The sequence below is a fragment of the Dipodomys spectabilis genome, unplaced genomic scaffold (assembly GCF_019054845.1).
Source record: "Dipodomys spectabilis isolate Male_0828 unplaced genomic scaffold, ASM1905484v1 ptg000130l, whole genome shotgun sequence".
NCBI lineage: Eukaryota > Metazoa > Chordata > Mammalia > Rodentia > Heteromyidae > Dipodomys > Dipodomys spectabilis.
The window spans coordinates 1,484,376-1,501,732 of record NW_024870807.1 but is presented as its reverse complement, the minus strand read 5'-3'; the positions used below and the strand labels follow the sequence as shown (position 1 = coordinate 1,501,732).

At 41.8% G+C, this 17,357-nt stretch overlaps 1 long non-coding RNA gene across 1 annotated transcript in view; it reads left to right on the top strand.

The window, feature by feature from the left end:
* Window positions 1-16,476, top strand: part of LOC122116304 — a 39,872-nt gene extending 23,396 nt beyond the window's left edge. Inside the window, exon 5 of the long non-coding RNA XR_006148938.1 lies at window positions 16,140-16,476. This is a non-coding gene — a long non-coding RNA (uncharacterized LOC122116304). The remainder of the gene's footprint in view (window positions 1-16,139) is intronic.
* Window positions 16,477-17,357: the final 881 nt, after the last annotated feature.

Here is a 17,357-nt window from a genome sequence, read left to right as displayed (position 1 = left end):
ACTGCTGTACCACCATACCCAGCCTTGGCTATATGTTAGTAATAAGATAATGAAATTATTACTTTCTAAAACTAGGTACCCAAGTGTTCAGAAATGAATTCTAATCTAATTCTTAATACAAGGAAAATCTGTAGCACTTGTATTGAAAGTGAAACTTCATTTTTATTTTTAGATTTTAAAATACAGCTATTATTTGGGCTGGAAAAATGTTTTTGGCAAGAATAATTTGTATAACTTGATTTGCTATGTCATTTACAAATTCTCTGGGTAATTGTTTAAGAATTGTTAAATGACTCTCCTAGCTAAAGTTGACAGGAATGGGAACTGGGTGATGAGAACAAGGAAAAAGAGCCCAAACATCTTAGTGCTCTAATAATGTCTGCATTTGACATTTGTTTCATTAAAGAAACATCTCAATATAAAAGAACTGTTAATAATAAAGCATATTAAGCCAGTGTTGTTGATGGTCTATTAAGATGCTACATTCTATATAGGTTAATATTTAAATAAACCTTCTACCAACTTGTATTTTTCTTTTCATTTTGTGAGAATGCAGTAAATGTATTTGCTGATGATCCTAAGAAGTTGACTGGACCCCAGAATTTAAAACATCTTTATTATCCAGTTTAGTTTTAAGAAGAGTGGGAAATCTAGGCTGATGTATGTATATTAACTGACTGGTGCTACCACGTTAATCCTGTAATTAAGATTCATTTCTCAAAGATGTTACTGTAATCTTAGAAATATTAAAGATTTAAACCCTAAAGATTGGTATGGAAATGATTACATTTTCCTTATTCTTCTCCCCTCTCTCCCAGAGTGATTAATTTCACTTTCTGTGTCTCCTTCCCTCTACCGAGTCACCTAATTCAGTGCAGCCTGTTTAGGGATCATCTCTGTTAGACAGACAGCTGCCCAGAGCTTTCCCTTTCCAAGCATGGCTTTTTGATTGTGGCCAATCAAGGACAGGCACTGGACGAGCACCTGTCAGTGCTGCTTTTCTAAAGGGGATGGCGCTAATCTCATTTCAGGGCGCTTCAGAAGAAGGCTCCTTTGAAATGTGGCTCTGCTCTTATGACTCATCTTTTTCGGCCCAGATGCCACCCTGCAGTATGCTCATGACGCGGCTGGTCCGTGCTGAAAGGGGAAACTGGAAAAGTGAGGCCCTGCCCGGGCATTTGATTCGCAACTTTCTGTTGTGAAGAAAAGCATCTCAAAATTCGTATTTGGGCTTTTCTATATAAATATCATAAAAGATTGGAGGGAGGTTGCTTTTTGTTTTTGTTTTTTTCTTTTTTTGAGCAAGCTTTCCAAACATTTCAGCTCTGCTGTAAACACATGTCATGCAATTGGAGGAACGTGAGATGTTGAAGTCTGTTCCCTTTATCTGTGAACGGTGCCCGCCCAGTGTGATTGATGCTGGCTGCTGCGTAGAGAAAGCTCTGGACTTTCACCTTGGCCCCAACTAGAAGCCCATTAAGTACTTAACACACAGGTACTGGCTCCCACCCAGGACTATGTGGAATGTAGCTATTCAAAGACAAATTTCATTTTGCAAACAGTAATTTAATAGTGTAATAGTGTATAGACCAGAATCAGTTAATTTCAAAACATTTTATTCTACACCAATTAGCTTAGGTCCTGGAGGGTAAAATGACAAGAGGTTACTCGTTCACTATGTATTTAATTAATTGAAAAATGCTCAAATTGCTTTTACAGTTGTTATTAAAAAGTGGAATCAGTGTTGCCAGTGCTCAACCATAATTGGAACCCTAGGGAATTAAATATTTAGCATTAGTAATGTAACAGTACTTAGGACACAAATTTCTATTTTCGTCATGAAAGCTGTACACTGAGAGTGTGAGCGGCTGCGAGGACAGCTGTGACAAACGCAACGGCCTGGGATATTTCAATAAGACACCTCATTGGACAGCAAGTCTTACCACATTACTCGTTTGTAAGAGATCTGCAAGTTTAATTCCCAGTAGAAACCCGTTGCCCGAGTATTTAGATTTCTAATTGCATGCAGGGTGAACAGTTGGGCAAATGTCTTGCCGTAAGTGGCTGAAATGTATAATGCTTTCTAAATAATCCCATATAAGTTCGTGCCTTTGTCAATTTAAAAATAGCAGGACTGTCAGGGAATAAAAGATCTTGTTTGTTTTAAGTTTAATTACATTTTAAGCATCCATGCATTCAGTGCTACAGTGAGAAAAGTTGGATATTGGCTCTAATGAGCTACAGGGGTAGACGGCTGGAGACCCTGAGGGATTCACTCGGTAAATTAACTGGATAAAAGTACTTGCTGAGGATATAGCTGATGGCTGAGCCGCTCTTAAAACCCAGTTATAGAGCTGTCTCTCATTCCTGTTTTCATTCCAAGCAGCCTCTGTAGAGACCTTAACAGCCGCCTGTTAAAACTGTTCAACTTGTCAAAATGTATTATATTACTCCACTAATAAATAGTATTAAAGGGTATTTGCCTTCACTTCTCGTTTTCAGAGGGGATCAGGTTGATAAACACAACTGGCTTAGGTTGGCCTTATTTTAATTTGTTTATGTCATCTAAGTAATATGGAAAGTGCACGGCTTGAATTTGCAAACATTACTTCCTGGGGATGTAAACTTACGAAATACTGCATACCATGGAAGCAAGGCACGGAAACTCTACTATCCCAGCTTGCTGTTGAGAGATGTGTAGCTGGCATTCTTAGGCCACATTCAAAGTACTTGTGAACCTCATATTTCAACTGATGTTCTTTGAAGCATGACTAGACTAATTCCTTTGCCAATCATTAGTTCTTGTGAAGAGAGAGTTGCAAGATAATTGCATAAGGTTCTTTTGCTTCCCATTTTCTGGTGTCCATTTTTAAATTGTTTATTGTAATTGATTATGATTTCTTACTTTTAAACAGTTTTTACTTGAAAAAAGAAAAAACGAGTAGTTTATTTGATAAACTCTCCTTTAGACCCTATTTGCTAATTCTCTTCCTCTACCTGCTGTCACCTGTGCTAACAATCTGAAGAAGTCCTTCTGTAACATTTTTCTGAGCATACTTTGCTTGTCATAGAAGGTAGAGTGTGCAGCATAACTGGGCAACATAATGCAGGTAATTCCATATAGGCCTGTGACTTTCTGTATTGGTACTTCATAGAATCCTTGTGCTCTTGTGCTATCATTGATCCATCTACCCACTCAACCTTCCATTTGTCCATCTACCCACCATTCATCCATCATTAATCAGTCTATCTATCTATCTATCTATCTATCTATCTATCTATCTATCTATCTATCTATCAATAAGATTTGAACTCAGGGACTTGTGCTTGTTAGGCAGGTGCTCTATCACTTGAGCCAAGCCCCTAGTAGTTATTATTTAGATACTGTTTCACATTTTTGCCCTGGCCAGCTTCAGAATGTGACCCTCCTACTTATTTGATCCACTTACCTATGCTTCCTGCATAGCTGGAAGTGGTATATATAGGGATCTCCCACTACGCCTTCTTTGTTGATATTGGAATTTTGCTAGTTTTTTTCCCAGGTTGTTGGGGCATAAGGTGTGAATGTATAGCTCTTTATTGGCATGTATCTCCATGCATATATAATAACAAAACATTGGAAGCCATTTAGCTAGTGATTGTTCTGTGCTTGGTATTATTTAAGACATTTGTTATTCCATCCTTACAATAATTATGGGTTAAAAAGTCTTACCTTTAGTGGCCAGGCTCCACTGGCTCACAATTATAATCCTAGGGGCTTAGAGGCTGAGAACAAGGATGATCATGGTTCAAGGCCAGCCCAGTAAGAAAAGTTCATGAGACTCCATTCTTAACTGATAGCTGGGAATGTGGTAGCCTGTTGTCCTAAGCTACATGAGAGATTGATATTAGTAGAATTGTAGTTCCAGCCCAGCCCAGAAAAAGTTACTAAGACCCCCATCTCAGTGGAAGAAACTACTGTGGTGATGCTTGCCTATCATTCCAGCCAACAACAGGAAGCCTGAAATAGACAGATCCAGGTCCTAGCATGGGCCTGTGGAAAAGACCCTATCTCAAAAGTAACCAGTACAGAAAAGAGCTGGAGGCATAGCTCCTGCATTAGAGTGAGTACCTAGCAAGTTCAAGGCCCTGAGACCAAACACCAATACTGCTAAGAAAAAAAGATTATGATCCATACTTTCCGTGTAGGGAAACCCAGGCATAGAAAGGTTAACTTCCCCAAAGCCACAGGAAGAGAAACCAGCAGGGCCTGGCTTGGAACCTGTGAGGTTTGGCACATCAGAGTCAGTTCTCAACCAAGACATTCACTGATTTTTTTTTTCTTGTAATTTGCCTTTGCTTATAAGTGAGTGCGAACACACACATTGCCTTTGTGTTTCTTCAGAGAATTTGCCTGTTCATGTTCCTTGGCTCATTTCCCCTTAGTGCTGTCCTGTCAGAGTACAGAGAAGTCTTTATTAGTCTATTACCTGTGTTTTCACTTTGTTTTATTGTAATGTCACCAAAGTTTGCTGTATGGATTGGGACATGAGGAATGCTTTCACCACCCCCAAGGTGACAAGTATGCTTACCTACATCTTTCTCTACTATTTTTCATTGTGTTCAAGGAAATATCTTTAACTTACAAAGGGCTTTTGCATGTGTGTGGATGAAGATCAACCCTCTTCTTTCCAGCAGCATCTACATTGCCCACCAACATGTCTCTATGTGGCCAGTTCCTCTTATGGAACACTTAAGTATTCTACTCCTGCAGCATCCCATTTTTTTTTATCACCATAAAGTTAAATTTTAACCTTTAATGACACATTGCCTAGCAGGTACTCCCTGTTAAACATAAAGGTAACACATCCCTAAATAACCAGACACCTCACACACAGAAAGGTAGAAACTTGTGGTAGCAACACACTAATACTCCTCCATGTCCAAATTCCCAGAATCTGTGATGGTGTCACATGGCAGAGGGGAGTTAAGGTTGCAGGTGGAATTGGATTTACTGACGGGCTGACTTTAAGAAAGGGGATTATGCTAGATTATCTGGTCAGACCTTAAATGTGGAAAAGGAGTCAGGAGGGTCAGCCTGAGAGAGATGCAAGGGGAGAGGACTCAGCCCAGAGGCCCGATGGCTTCACACTTGAAGGAACAGAGACAAGAACCCAAAGAGGGAGTGCCAAGGAAGGCCCACCCCTCCAGAGGGTCCTACGAGAGCCAGTCCTGTGGCCCCTCCGTTCTTCAGCTCAGCCTTCTGAGGGTATAATAAACTTGAGCTCCTGTGCCCAGAAGTCACAGGAAACCAATGCAAAGTCAGAGAGAACAACTCTTCTCCCCATTTTCTGCTCATCTTGGGCCTCCTCCCCACTGCCAGCTACCTCCTGATGGTAACCACTGAGCAGGGTATCTTACAACAGAAACTTTTACAGTAGGGTCTGGTTATTTATTAAAGCACCCCCCCCCACCCCCGTTTGCAAAAGAGAATCAGTTCTCAAAGTCATTTTAAGATCTTTTAGGTTTCTGATTGGGAATGTGTTGAGATTAATTTTGGGGAGATGATTGAGTAATTAGGGAGATGCTAAATAAATTGGAGGAAGGGATGGTAGGTTAATTTGGGGAAGGGGACACCTTCCTCATTCTGGCTCCCCACGGGAATGGATAATGCACACTCCTTGAGTTAATGAATATGTGTTTTATTTTGTTCTTGTTGAAGAGAAGGATTAATGTCAAAATATTTTTATTTTCTCAAAATAACTCTATTTAGATTTTTCAACTTTTCCTCACAGACGTCTACATATTTTCATATATCCATAATTGGATGTACTGGCTCAATCCAAGTATGGTTGAACTTGGCTTCTCCACTATTTTTCTTTATCTCCATTGCCAAAGTTTTATTTTATTGGTGTTTATATTAAAGAAGAAAAAAGATTCGGGTTTTATTAAAGCCTTTTTTATGAATTGCTTGGACCTCCTTTTGTGAGTAGGGGAGGAAGAGATTACTACAAGCATTTATTTAATTCTAGTTAAGCTTTCATAAATAAAGAACCCAAAGAGCAGAGAAGTACATGCATTTTACTCTTAGATTTGAAGAATAATGCCCACTCCTGCAGAACTGTGATCAGAAGACCTACCAGAAATAAACGTGGGGAGCTTAGCAGGGCCCTGTGGGTGTAGGCAGGACACTAGTGTGCTGAAGGCTTTCAGGAAGTTGGGGCAGAAGGTCAGAGAGGCTTTCCTGGGTTTTATGGTGAGAGAAGGTAAGCCTGGCCTTTGCTTCCACTGTGCTGTCCTTTGTCAAGGTATCGAATGAAGTGTCTCAGAACTCTACCACACTCTAATTCTTCCTTTCATAGTCTTGCCTCAAACTTAGATTTCTCCATCTCAGTCTGCTGAGTGCATGTACCACCATGCTGGCCTCCTTTCATTTTGCTTTAATTTTCTGATTGACCTTTTCTGGGTCTGAAGGCCTACTTGTTTAGTTTTTTTTAGTCTCTGTTGATTCTTAATAAATATTCTTAGGCTATGAATTATCCTCTAACTTCAGTTTTGGCTGTGTATAGTAGTGTTTCTATATACTGATTTCATTTTCTTTCTCAACTAAATAGTTTGTAACTTATATTTTTATTCTTTTTTTTAAATCCAAATACAGTATGTACGTATGACAGTATCTCAGTGTGTTACCCAGGCTACATATCTCAAACTCCTGGGATTAGGGATTTCTCCTGCCTCAGCCTCCCAAGTGCTAAGGTTTACAGGTGTGTAGTACCTTAACCAGCTTCAGAGAGTTATCTTGAAAAAATTTTGTTTTAAACTTAGACTAGGAACATGTCATAAGTTATAGAGTACTTGCCTAGTGTGTATAAGTCCCTGGGTTTAATCCTCAGTCCTGAAAAGAAAGAAAGAAAAATAAAGGGGAAAAAATGAAGTGAATGGAGTAGTATTTCTTAGGGAAGGAAAGGGTGTTGGAGAAGGCTGTTATTTACTGTTCATCTCTTGTCTCCTCCCCTTTCCCCACCAATATGGCTCAAGAATGGAATCTGCGTGATTTCCACTTTGGATTGGATATTTGGATCAGATTTCCTTTGTAATGAAACATATTACTTATGCAAACATAGGGAAAGTATCTTGAGTCTGATTATTAAAGCAAGCTAGTTAATTGTACTTGTACTTGCTTTAGCTTGAGGAAGACACCAGCTGGCTTTATGTATTTTCTTCCCACTTAAGATAGCAGAAGCTTCATAATATTTTAGAAGTTGTTTTGCAGCCCTTCTCCCTACCCCTTGCCCCTGTGCATAATGTAAAGCATAACATGAAGCTAGACGCATGGAATGAAAGCAGAAGGACCTGGCTGCAGGATGTACAGGGCAGTGCACATTTGCAGTTCACTCCCCCACAACCCTCCATCCGCACCCCTGCTTCCTGGGCCTTGGGAAGTTAGAAGGGCAGAGGAGAGACCATGGAAGTACGCACATTGCACCTTTTGCTGATGGTTTCAGTCTTTTCATAGCTGCCACATGCAGCCCAGTGTTAACTCGCTGAATCTCTCTGCTTGCTGGCAGCCAAGTCAGTCCTCACCTCCCATGGTGTAATACTCCAGAAGGCCTGCTGTGCCGGCAGAGGAGATGACCATTCCCCCCAACCCCCACTATAGGAGCAGAAGGGTGAGGACTTGGAGGAGTGTCCCACGATAGGGTTCTAGAAACTCAGAGTGACATTTGAATGACAGATTGTTTTAGCCTAGTAGCAACATTTTCTTAAAGCATAACTAACTGTAATTTTATTTGGAGAGGTCCACACACTAGCCATGCTGACTCTGAGACTCTGTATCTCTAAGGAAGAAGCAGCTGCTTGGAGCTTTTTCCCTGCTATAAGACAGCTCTGCTGGAAGCAGGAGAAACCCAGCCCACAGAGGCACCACTTACAGAGTGGCTCAGGAAATGTGCCATCTACCACTCCTCACAGTGCTTTGCTGGAAATCAAGCTGGAATAACATACAGGCTGGCTGCACAGCACTCAGCCACGGCAGCACATTCATGGTGTAGCCTAGCCTGCCCGACTTTTGCATTCTCCTCTCCTCTGCTCTCCTCTCCTTTCTTCTAAAATAAAAAAATATATTTTTTAATTTACAAAGTTTTGGCAGAAATTTTAATACAGTATGAAAGTTTTCTGGATAGACCAGTTTTCTACAACAATAGAGCTATCATCCTAATTTGCTCAAATGAAGCACACAGGTTTTATCTAAAATGTATTCAGTCACCAGATATTTCTTGCATGTTGCTTAAGAGCTATGCTCAATGCTCCAGGCACCATGTGTTCAGAACACAGAGGGCCCAGTTGTGAGTTCCCACTGCAAAGATACGAGTTGAGTCCTGCAGGGAGAAGACTGAATGGTCCCTTTGGGCTTTTCCAGAGTGGTGCTGCTCTGAGCGTGAGAATCATGGAGGGCTGCCCATGGGAACACGGGGCAGCCAGTCCAGCAGAGGCTCCGAAATGGTGTTAAAGTTGGTGTTGCTCTGCCCTGGAGACTCTCCAGGGCAGCTGATCTCTCCTTGAGATACGGAGCCGCATTCAATCGTCTGTCTGGGGAATTCTACAGAATTCCTGAAATTGGATCCAGAATTTTAAGTTTTTATGGCCATACATTTTCTCAGCTTCTCAAAGATTTTCATAAGCTCCCAAATCATCACCTCCACCATGTCAGAGGAGGCAGGATTTGTAGCGGAGTCTGGCTCTTTGGTGCTTGAGAAAAATCTGCTGGTATGTGGCAATGCCATGGGAAGACAAACTCAGGGAGAATCATTGCACCCCAAAGTTTTCCCTACTGCCGTCACCCTGGGACTTAGGACAGGGTGGCTCACCGTCTCCATGCCCTCCCTATCACACAGCCACATGACTAGGAAATGTCAGCTCCTGATTAAAATGGTACAGCTTTCTATACTAGCTAATCCTTGTTAAGCATTGCTATGAAGAAAAGATATGAATACCTACTAATAGAGACTTTTTCTTTTTCTTTTGGGTCTGGTCGTGGGGCCTGAACTCTGGGCCTGGGCGCTGTCCCTCAGCTCTTCAGCTCAAGGCTAGCGCGCTACCACTTGAGCCACAGCACCACTTCCGGCTTTTTTCTTTTTGCTTATGTGGTGCTGAGGAATCGAACCCAGGGCCTCAGGCATGCAAGGCAAGCACTCTACCACTGAGCCACCTTCCCAGCCTGACTTTTTAAAAATATATATGAGACAGAGTCTTGCAGTGTAGCCCAGGTTGGCCTCTAACTTGTAATCTTCCTACTGTAGCATCCCAAGTGCTGGGATTACAGGCACACACCACCATAACCCAGCAACATGTGTATTTTTTTACCTGATCTACAGAGATGAAGTGGTAAATGTGTTTTCCCCTGCTTTTCTACTCTGTCTCTGAGCAGCTGGTGAGGTCTTTGCAGAAGAGCATGTGCTGATCTAGCTGGGGACCTAGTGGGGAGGTGGCCCCTCACGGGTCATCGTCCCTCAGGGTGCTCAGCCTCCATACTTGATGCTCCCTGAGGCTACCTCCAGATGTCCATTTACAGCCAGGCAGCCTGCAGATCCCTAGGCCATTAAAGACCTTTTTGTTTTCCTTGATGAGTCCTAGCATGGAATTGCTGGAGAAATGTGTGTGTGTGTGTGTGTGTGTGTGTGTGTGTGTGTGTGTGTGTGTGTGTGTGTGTGTACATGCACGTGCGTGTGCGTGTACGCGCATGTTTCTGCTTATGACAGATTTTTATTTGTTGCTCCTCAAATCTGCTGAAACAACTCATTCTCCCAACCAGGATGGGATGGGAATGCCCCTTTCTGCCTATAATTAGTGTCATCAGATGTCATTATTTCTGTGTCAGTCTGACAGTAAACTGTAGTTGCGTTCATTGGTGCGTCTATAATTAGGAGAGAAGGTGAGTAGCCCTCTGTACATCTATTCTCTGGGATTTTTCTTTTTCCAGTGGATGTGTCTCTTTCCAATCAAATCACACAAACTATTCAATTAAGGGAAGGAACCCTTATAAGAAATATGCATTGCAACTCTTTTCTCTGATTCAACTTTGGTCTTTTGTCATTTTCCTTTCAGGCCATGGTTTTAAAATTAATACCTATTTAAGTCGATCAATGCTCAGGAAGCTTGTTGGCTTAGACCTCAAGTTCCTGCCAAGTACAGGAAGACTCTACACATAAGCATAATACATAAAGAGATGGCATCTCCTGGTGGAGAGGCAAAGGCCACCTTGCCACCCTCCCCTCTACTGAAGCATGGAAGCAGCTGGTCCTATAATGAAGACACAACTTGAGAAATGTCTTAGAATGTCCTAAGAACTCTTAAGCTTCACCACCTTGGTAAAAAATCCAGGCAACACACACTGACTAGCTGTCTAAAATGCGTTGAATGAATCTCTAAATATCTGGGATAAAAATCAAAAGACTGAGGAAGAGATAAGTCTCCTTAAAAGACATAGGAAGCTCAAGGACACTGGTTTTGGCTTTTGGTTTTTAAATGGTGTTAGGATTTGAATTCAGGGCCTTGCACTTGCTAGCATGCACACTACCACTTGAATCACATCACAGTCCAGTTTTAAAAATTACTTTTCAGGTGGTATTTAGGTTTTGCTTATGCTGGCCTACAGCCACTATTCTCCCACCATTGCTTCTGAGTATCTGGGATTATAGTCATGAGCCACCATACCCTGTCCCGAAAGAACATTCTTTAAGATTCCTTCAGGAGGAAGAGAAAGAAATATGAAGTGTGAGTGAAGACATTCAATTTTACTTTGAGAGAACTTGAAATAATTTATGACACAATTTTAAATGTTTGTAAAGCATGGAGCAAATACATAATCTTTATAGCAATGAAAAAAGTTATTAAGGGGAATCAGTTATCTAAATTTTACAGCTTCTCCAAACCTGGATCTACATGGAAATCACATGGAAAGTCATTAAAATGGAAGTTCTGATTTGGGCTAAAATTACACACACACACACACACACACACACACACACACACACACACACACACACACACACACACACGAGTTCTGGAGGACCTTCCCTTCCTCTTGGCACTTTTTGGGGTGGGATTTATGGGAGTGTTTACATGTATCTTTCTACTTCCTAAAACATTAAGAAGAAGGTCCTTTCTACTGAGACTGTCTCAGCAGTGGGCTTCATGAAAAACCACTGGGTACAAAGGCAAAACATTAACAAGTTGATGTTTTCTTGCCTGGTCACGCCTCATTTAAGGAAATAAACTGGAAATGGGCTATGAGAATTGGAAATTGACTTCAGCCACAGTTAAGCTGTTCTCTTTTAAAATATTAGCAGTTGTGTGTGCAAGCCAATATTTATTTTCTAATCAAAGCTTTGTGGCAAATGGTTTACAAATGAAAGAAATGAAGGATGAACACTTCAAAACATTTCCAGTAGTAGAGCTGGGAAGAGGGTGTTTTATTTCTTTCAATGGCAGATCTAAGTCTGTATCCATGAAGATCCTAACTGTTTGGGGAAAAGTCACCAGGATGGAAAACTGACCAGCAACCCTGAGTCCAGGCCTAGCCCTGCCTCTTCAGAAAACCATAAATAATTTTTTTTGAGGGGGAGTCAAAATAAGGTGACAGTTTCAGTATTTTCAGGAAGAATGAATTAACAGAGTAACTGTGCAGAGGAGACCCCTGATGAAAAGCTTCCAAAATTCCATTATCTGAACTGTCATTCTCATGACCGGCCACTGGGCCTCGTCTCTCCATGCTATGTTTTTCCTGAGCTGCCTGGGTTATTTATGTTCCCTATCTCCCATCACCCTGTCACTCAGCCATTCCTAACAACTTTTGGCAGCTCGTCGGGGGCCATCAGGGCTTGAACCCCATCGATTCTCACACCTCCCCATGTGAGCCTGTATACCAACATTGTCTTTTTCTGTAAATACTCCAGCAGAGCTGAGAAGAAGATGTGTGGAGACTTTGGAGCTGTGGGCTGAGCAGGCAGATCTGGGTAAGCGGGGCCTGGTGAGCCAAGGCTTTCTGCATCTGCCCCCTCGTCGCTCATCCTGGCCTTCAAGATTTGCTTAATTAGACGATATCTAATTCCACTTCACATGGTGTCAGCGGGGTGGAAGGGGGACTTAGTAATTAGGAAGCGCAGATGAGCGTTCTGTCACAATCTGCTCCCTCTCTAATTTAATGTCATTTTTCTAGTACTTTCTCTTACTCTCATGCCTGGCTGGTAACAAGGTGCCAGGTATTACAACCAGCAGCTAGTAGACTCTGTCCCTGGGTTGATTTTCTTCCAGATTCACCCACCAGAAATAACTTTGGATTTGAAATACAGGTCAGTCATCCTCTACGGAAGCTGAACTCAGCAGTCCGCATGTGGTCCTGGTCTTTGTTTTTATTGGTCACAATGCACAGATTTTTAAGTGTCAAAGGGGTAGGGTTTTAATTTCAGGAGGAAAAAAAGTTATGTGTCCCCAGCTTCCATCCCTCTAGGCAACACTTCTAACCCAGTAACGGATTATTTAGGAAATAATTTCCCAGAGAGGAATATATCCATTCGCTGTTTCCTGTGGGTGGAGCCTATGTGTTGGGTGCTGGGGATCCAGCCTCCTAGTAGCCTCCTTTTGAATATTATGTAAGTGGTATCACATTGATGTGAATTGCTTTCACTTACTATGAAGATGTTTTTTAATCTTTTTTTAAAAGTATAATTTGTATACAATGGAATTTATAGATTTTTAAATGTATAAGTCAATGAGTTTTATTATTGTTATTTATTCATTTATTTTCGGTGGCACTAGAGTTCCAACTGAGGAAGAAAGCTGTGTCCGGTGACCACCTCCTCCCTGCGCAGCCCCTGACAGTAGACACCAAATAAATACTTATTGGCTAGAAAAGTGAATCATTTGACTATAGCTAGATTGATGCTGAGAGAATTGTAGCTGCTATGTAAAACTCTGTCTCAAAAATGGATTCCAGACCAAACTAACAGCAACAGAAGAGCAGTTTCTCAGCAAAGACCTCACAATTTAGTGGCCAGGCCATGTGCTTTAGGGCTTTGAAGAGCTGGGATCGGGGGCCATCTCTGCCACCTACTAGATCTCTGTGTCACCTCAGGGAAATTCTTTCACCTCTGTTTTAATTGTCAAAGTCGGAGCTGTAATATTACGTCATACATTTCTTGTGATGATTAAATGTTCCACATCAGCGCTCTTTCTCTCTCTCTCTCTCTCTCTCTCACACACACACACACACACACTGGAATATTATACAGTCATAAGGAAAAAGACAATTGAAGTTACATCTTTTTCAGGAAAATGGATGTAATTGGAGGACATCATAATGACAAGTTCAAATATATATATGTAAATCTGTTTTACATATCTATTATGTCATATATAATATGTATTATGTATGTTTTCACTTATGTGGATACTGGACCTAAAAGACCTATGTGTTCTTGGACATGTGCATACATTTATGGATATATATATATATATACATATATATATATATATCCATGAACATAATTACTGGATGAACATAGAACATGAATCTAGCTAAGGGACTGCTTGAGAGAAGGAGAAAAGCTAGAGGGTGAATAATTGTGTAATACCTTGCAGGTATTTATGCAAACAGCAAAAATGCCCTCAATGAAAGCTGCTGATCACTAGGGGAAGAGAAGCTAGCTGTGTGGGGAGTGGTAACTAATGGAGGAGCCTGACTAACGAGAAAGACAAAGGAGGTCGAATATGATTGCAGTAGATTATCTGCGACTATGAAAATAGGACAGTAAAACCTGTGGAAATGGTTTTGAAGAGAGGGGAGAGCAATGGAGGGGTGAGAGCTACTGGAATATGTTGTAAATATGACTGGAAACATAACAGTGAAACTCTCCCTGTATGTATACTGTAAACGAATGAATGAATGAATGGATAGTTCTCTATCAAGACGTATCTTGATGCTAACTAGTAAATGCTAGTACATATATCGTGGCAAATAACTGCTGCTGTGGAGAGACTGAGGGAGGCTGTGGTCACTTGATCTATTAAAAAATGTTGACAAGTATGGGGAAAACTGACCTAGGTAGCTCCCTGCTTTAGGTGCTTCCCTTTCTGCGCTTTCAGGATTTAGAGGGATGTTTGTTTGGGTGTATAGAAGGAGATGAGAAGGAAGGCCCTGGTGGCACCCACCTGCTGAGGAGGAAGGCAGACAGGGACAATGGGCCTGGCACCTGGGGAATGAGTTCTCCCTTGCAGGTGTCAGCTGTTGGTCAGCGAGTCTTAGAAATGGGTGATAAGGACAACACGTACACAGCAGTGCCTCTCCATTTTCATAATACCTCCACACATACCACATATACTCTTTAAATCTGCGTGCATATGTGTGTGTGCCAGTACTGGAACTTGAACTCAAGGCCTCACACTCTCACTCGACTTTCTTCCTCAGAGTTGGCACTCTACCACTTGAGCCATGCCTTCAGCCTGGTTTTGTTGCTGGTTAGTGGGGCATGGAGTCCATGCTGGCTTGGAGCCTCTATCCTCTTGATCTCAGCCTCTGGGATAGCCAGGATTGCAGGCAGGAGCTACTGGTCTCTGGCTCTGTTTGAGTTTTCAGTCTTGAGAGGAGATTAACATAAATATTACTATTTTGATTTTGTAGATGGTAAGCGTATGCTGTGAAATGAAATAATCATGTCCGAAGGTCACTGGGCTACTCAGTAATCAACCAGGGACTTAAACCCAGGTCCTTACTCTGGTTCATTACGTTTGTGGGGTTCCCCCCCCCAATAGCCTCAACAGTCTTTTTGTCCTGTGGAATCCATCTATTTTTATTAAGTGCTTTGGACACATGTTAGATAAGCTACTTCCATACTCAGCTGCAGCAGCCACACAACACAATCCACGTTCTAAACCCTCAAAGTTTGTCACACTGATGCTCTGGAGGTGTGCACAACTCCTTTGATGAATACAATCTCAGACATTAAGGTCTCCAGGCTTCCAGAAGCAGAGTGGTTCCGCTGAGGTTCATTCAGTCACTCCACAGGGACCCAGAGCTGTGGAGTCACTACAGCTCAGAACCTCCCACAGTGGTCCCCATCAGGGCACTGTCTCTAGTGGATGAGGTACTAGTGGGTGTTTCCTCATTACGGGTTCCTCACTAGCCCCTCCCTCCATTCTGTGTGCCAGTACCATCACTTGAACTAGGACCTGGTGTTCTCACTTGACTTTTTAAGATCCATGCTGGTGCTCTACCACTTGAGCATACCTCTACTTTGGGCTTTTTGATGGTTAATTGGAGATGAGTGTCACAGACTTTTCTGCCCTGGCTGGCTTCAAACCATGATCCTCAAATATCAGCCTCTTGAGTAGCTAGGATTACAGATGTGAGCCACTAGCACCTTGTCCCCTTAACTTGTATCCCAAACTGTTACCTGGAATGAATCCTTCCCTATATAATTAAAGTCATTAATGCACAAATCAACTCTGTTTGGAATGCAAAGGGGGGGAAATGTGCTGAAATCTCTGCTGCCAATCACACAGAAAGAAGCCTTCTCCATCATGAGTAAACTTGATCTCCACTTTTCTTAAGATTGAATACTGCATAATAAATGTACTGTAGCTGGCATCCTATTAGCATGGATTAGTGTAATTCTGTATGTGTTTTCAGATGACATCTTGTTTCATCAAGAATTCTCTCCAGAAACCATTCTTAAGATTATTGTCAAATTCTTTAATACAGAATTGGAAGTCTAACCCCAGAGGCTGAATGCATATGTGATCAGTTGACAATAAGCTGCTATGCAACTTCCTGAGCTCTTTTCTGCTCAGGGTTGAGTGACATCGCTGGAAGAGGGGTTTTCTTTTCAACTCTTCCATTCTGAGGGCAGGAGCTATGTGGTGGGCCCACTCTGTCCTCAGGATGCTTGTGTCTACATGACCACAAGTGTGACTAGGCCCTCTGGAGAGGTGATACTGCTAATGACCACCTATGAGAAGATCACTTCCTTTGATCCAACTACAACCACTTGAAGTGGGAAGAGTCATCCCAGTTTACACATTCAAAAGTTTGGATAGCTGATGTGCCTTGTCCCCGCCTCCCAATGACAATGTAAGAACTTATACCTCTTTCTCTCTTCCCTTAGCCCAGAGTTCCAGCCATCGACCTTCCCATCCCCACAGAGATCCTGGCATCCCTGAGGCAATTGTTAGTGTCTGGAAAATGTGGATCTGAGAGAACATGTAAATACAAAACACTGGCTCTGCTTACTGAGATGCTTGTTTTCAAAAACCCAGAGGAAGGTTATATTTATATATTTATGTAACATTCATGTGCAATATTTAAATTTACAAAATGTGTAGCAGTGTAACAGAGTGGGCACCAGTTTTTATTTGGGCACATAATTGTCTTTTCTTTCATATTCATTTATTCCTTTGATTTCTATAATGCCTTCTCTAGTTGGTCTTCTGAGATCATGTACAATGGTAACACATTTAGAATGATATTAATAAAAGATTATTTTGTATCACTCATAGAGAAACCTGACTCTCTTCTTCATAAATATTATACAAGAGAACATATTGTCACCAGAATAGTATGCATAACTCTAGCTGTGTTGGGTTTTAAACATATTTACCTATATTTACTTCCAAGTCTTTTCTGCTCTTTAAGAGGTTGGGGTGCTCAGCATTTGGGGTAATTGAAGTGAATATCCTGATTTCTCTTCTTTCCTTTCTTCCTTCCATTCTTCTCTCCCTCCCTCCCTCCCTCCTTCCTTCCTTCCTTCCTTCCTTCCTTCCTTCCCTTTCCTTCCCTCCCTCCTACCTTCTTTCCTTCCTTTCTTCCCTTTCCTTCCTTCCTTCCTTCCTTCCTTCCTTCCTTTCCTCCCTCCCTCCCTCCCTCCCTTCCTTCTCTCCCTTTCTCTTTTCATCCTCTTCTTCCTTCCTTTTTCATTTCCTTTCCCTCTCTTCCTTTCTCCTATCTCTGTCAATTTCTTCCTGAGAGAAGATGAATCCTGTGGTCTAGGCTGGCCTTTGTGTAGCCAAGGCTGACTAGAACTCCTGATCCTCCTGCCTCTGCCGAGTAAGCACAGGGATTACAGGCATGTACCACCACACACAAGCCGATACTACTTTCTTCCTTGCTCATTCAGCAATGCATCTTCTGCAGAGGATTCCCCCTTCATGGAAAGCTCTTCCTATATAAATTAATTCTTGTCTTCATTCAAGCACAACCTAGCACTGGTTTAGAAAGACACCTAACAACACTGGTTTAGAAAGTCAAGTGTGAGACCTGTTCCAGGAGGAAGTGAGCAGGAAAGGGGTCAAGTGCTTGTCAACCCAGACTGCATGTTTCTTCTAGC